This window comes from Berghia stephanieae, chromosome 15 (genome assembly GCF_034508935.2).
Source record: "Berghia stephanieae isolate SIO BIC M18660-M18661 chromosome 15, UCSD_Bste_1.3, whole genome shotgun sequence".
Lineage (NCBI taxonomy): Eukaryota > Metazoa > Mollusca > Gastropoda > Nudibranchia > Aeolidiidae > Berghia > Berghia stephanieae.
In genome coordinates, this window is record NC_088374.1 from 14959045 (window position 1) to 14963556 (window position 4512).

A 4512-nucleotide genomic window follows, 5' to 3' on the forward strand; every position below is an offset into this window, starting at 1 on the left:
TGTATGTATGTGTGTGTACTACTAGTATTTCTTTTGATTTGTCGAGAAGTAAGCGCCTCTTGTTGGATCTCTATTGTATATTAAAATTTAAAAAAAAAAAAATTGTGCCTTTTACGCCACGATATCATGAGATATCGTCCCCTAGGCATTCCGCGAAGATATAGATAACCCATCAAACAAGATGTTTGATGTCAACAGGAATCACTCATGTTGCCCAAGTGAGCAAATTGGGGGTTAATAATCTGGCCAAAGGAAAAAAACGAAAGTGCCTTTAGCGGGGCTCGAACACGGGTCATCCGGATCACAGTGCAATGCCTTAACCACTCGGCTACTTCGGCCATGTTTAATATCTTTGTAACGTTCCATCCTTGTTCTGAGATAACGCTCTACTTACTATCCCATTATTCCATTAGTATATGATATTTTAAAATTTGGAAAGGGGGTTGGGCTAAGGGGGGGGGGGGGGCAGATTGTCTAAAGCATTGTATATTAAAATACAACGTGGCAATGTGGCTCAGCGATACGGTCTTTGCTTTGTACCCGAAAGGTACCGAGTTCGATCACCCGCCGCTGCGATGTGTGGCCTTGAGCAAGTCTCCTCGCCTTAGCTCAATTTACGGCGCTGCACTGCGGCTGACGCCTGGGTTATTCCAGTCTTCCCTTGGAATAGACCCTAGAGACAAATGTCTTCTATGGAATGAATAAAGGGAATTTTATTTTATTTTATTTATAATAATAATAATAATAATAATAATAATAATAATAATAATAATAATAATAATAATAATAATCTCATCTCATGTAGTTCCATATCTGAAGCAGACGTCGGAGGTCATCTTCCGCCAAGCTGATCTATCTCTTGCCAATTCTATTAAAGCAGCGCCACCTTTCTCAGCTTCATCTGTCCAAGTTCTTATCCCTTTCAAATACGTTATTCTTTGTCTTCCTCTTATTCTTTTTCCATTCATCTTTCCAGTCAAGGCGAGTATTTCCAAACCAGGGTGGCGGATAATGTGTCCTAAAAATTCCATTTGGCGTTTGATGATTTTTGTTATCAGTGATCTTTTTCTGTTTGCCATTTCTAAAATTTCTTCATTTCTTTTCCTTTCCATCCATGACACCCTCATCATTCTTCTGTAAAACCACATTTCCACTGCCTCCAGTCTTTTAACCATGGTCTTGTTTATGGTCCAGCTCTCACAACCATATAGCAGCACAGACAGTACATAGCAATCCAGGACTTTGATTTTTGTTTTCATGCTAATATTCCTGTTTTTCATAATTGTATGCAGCTGGTTGAATGCATTCTTCGCCATACCTATTCTTTTCTTTATTTCACAATCTGATTTTCCATTGGATGTTACATTGAAGCCTAAATATTTGAAACATTCAACTTGTTGTATTGTTTGTCCTCTGCTTGTTATTACACAGGCTGGTGGGTTATTATTTTTAGATACCGTCATACATTCTGTTTTAGATATATTCAGTTCCAGTCCCATATTTTCACTACTCCTGACTACAACATCCAGTAATTCTTGTAGTTCATGTTCAGATTCTGCCAGTAGAACCGTATCATCTGCATACCTCAGATTTGTTACATTCTTTCCTCCAATACACACCCCCTTCTTATGTTCGATATCTCTTAATATCATTTCACTATAGAGGTTGAATAAATCTGGAGACAAAACACACCCCTGCCTAACTCCTCTTCTAATAGGTGTAAAACTGCTTAGTTCGTTGTCAACACGCATTGCTGCTTCTTGTTCCCAGTACAAATTCCGTAATATTCTTAAATCTTTACCATCAATGTCCAAGGATGATAGAATTTTGAATAGTTTTTCGTGTTGTACTTTATCAAAGGCTTTTGAATAGTCGATGAAACACATATACAGATCTTTATTTACTTCAATACATCTTTCCATCAGCATTGATAATGTGAATATTCCATTTCTGGTACCCTTGTCCTCAACAAAACCAAATTGCATCTCCCCAATTTCAGGTCGTATTTTATTTCTTATTCTTAGTAAAATTATCTTCAAAAGAATTTTTGTGAGGTGGCTCATTAGGCTAATAGTTCTGTGTTGTTCACAATCAACTGCCCCTGGCTTTTTTGGTAGTGCTATAAAAATGGATCGTTTCATATCAGTTGGCATTTTTCCTGTGTCATACACTTGATTTAGAAGGTTTGTGATGAATTCAATCCCCCATTCACCCAGGCCAGTCAAGGCTTCAATTGTTATGGCATCAGGTCCTGCAGCTTTTCCATTTTTCATGCTTTTCATGACGTTCCTAACTTCATCTTTCATTATAGAAGGCCCTTCCAGTTCTTTTATCATAGGCATTTCTCCTCGATTATCAAAAAAAAGTTCTTCAATATATTCTGACCATCTGTTTAGAATGCAGTCTTTGTCCATGATGGTGTTTCCACGCTTGTCTTTGATGCATCCACTTTTAGCACCTGATTTAGTTTTGTTTGTCACTTCTTTGATTTTCTGATGGAAGAATTTGCCATTTTTTTCTTTGCAGGACATTATATAGTGACATTGTTCATTTATCCAGTCTTCTTTAGCTTCGTTGCATTTTCTTTTTATCTGCCTGTTCAGAGTCTTGTATTAATAATAATAATAATAATAATAATAATAATAATAATAATAATAATAATAATAATAATAATAATAATAAATGTCATTTATATAGGGCTTTACCCCGTTGTCACAGGCTCTAAGCATTTTACAGTGAAATAAAACAAAACATATTACAGTGAGACAAGTGTAAAGGAAACGTGATACGAATTCAATTTAACAACAACAAAATATGAAAATAATATTGCAACATTATGACGTATAAAGATAAAACGTTAAGCGAGATTTGAACGTTGTCAACGAATCCGAGCATCTCACGTGTGATGGAAGAGAGTTCCAAAAATGGGGGGCCGAAAATTGAAAAGACTGTTCACCTATTGTACGGAATTTATATTTTTTTTTTATTTTATTAATCTGGAACGTCCCCTGTTCGTGCCCCATTTCAGGCATTTTTTTTTTCTATAGGCAAGATTTTCAACCCCACAATTTGCACATCTTAAGATTTTAGTTTGAGATTGATAGAATCAAAGGAATTTTCACACATCAAGAAATTAAGGAGTAGGCACCGATGTAAGATAAAGATCTGAACAAATGTGTTTCAAAGGTGCCAGACAAAGCAAGAAAGATAATTTCATATACATTTGTTCAACTCTTTATCAATTTTTACACAGCTGTCATATTTTCCCCACGTATCTATATGTTTTTATTTTCATTACCAATAAGGCTTTTTGAAATTTCGCGTTTCCATTTGATTTGTTTTGCTTTGAAACTGATTGAATTTGAATGGTGTTTGTTTGTTTGTTTGTTTGTTTTTTTTTACAGAATGGGCTATTTTGTGTCAATTTGCATATTATGGGGTTCATATTCTTTTGAGTAACCTTTTATTGGTCAAATGTATCAGTGCATGACTAAATCAGTCGGAAGGTGAAAATTAATTTTAAATTTGCATTTTCTTTTTCATTTTCTGAAATAACATACTTGCCAAAGCATTTTTACCTTTATTTAATGTAAATCGGGTGATTTTTCATGAAGTTTTGGTCAGATGTATCGGAAATGTATCCAGTAAATTTTCCCAAATTTCATACTTTTTCAACTTGACTAGCTGCAAACTATATTTAGAAGTGAAATTAAGCTTTGATATTTCCCGAAGATGAAACGAAAGGTTTATTTAATCATTTATCACAAGGATACATTTTTGATAGAAATTGACCTTCGAACTAAACTTGGCAATATCTCAGTTTTTCACCATCCGATTATGTCATGTGACAAAAGTTTTATGTTTGGTCATTTTCATGAACCTTGTTGTATATTTAGCTCAGACGCAATGACCGTTTTTAAGACCAAGGTTTATTATTAAACTTGTCCTTTTCTTGACAGTATCGTTGTTGCTTTCATGATTATTTTTGTCATAAATATTTCATTTTACTGTGAATTTTGTACATTTAGGATGCATTCGATCATGACCAATTTTCAATTTCCAGTATTCGATGATAGTATTTTTACGATTTTACATTACCGTATTGATACATTATTTGCTTACATTCAAAGTTGTGTAAAACTGTCTGTGAATAATACAATGCGAGCTATACGAGATTCTATAACTTTAAATTTTCTGTATAAGGCATTTAAAGGATAACACCTATATTGAATCTCTCTTTACCAACGACAGGAAAATCATCACATTTCTTACGACACAATGAACATGTTTCTTAATCAGATTTGTGACCCATCGTCTCAAAACAGTATTATGTCGGAACGAACCATATACTTATAAGCCGAATTTAATTTCAAACCGGTCAAAAATCTAAACTGTTGACATTAGCACCCTGAAATATGCTATCCATTCTCCTCAATAAATCGGATAAACTCAACACAAGTCTGATATTTTTGGCTATAAATTCAATTTTCAACATCTTGACCAACCCGACTT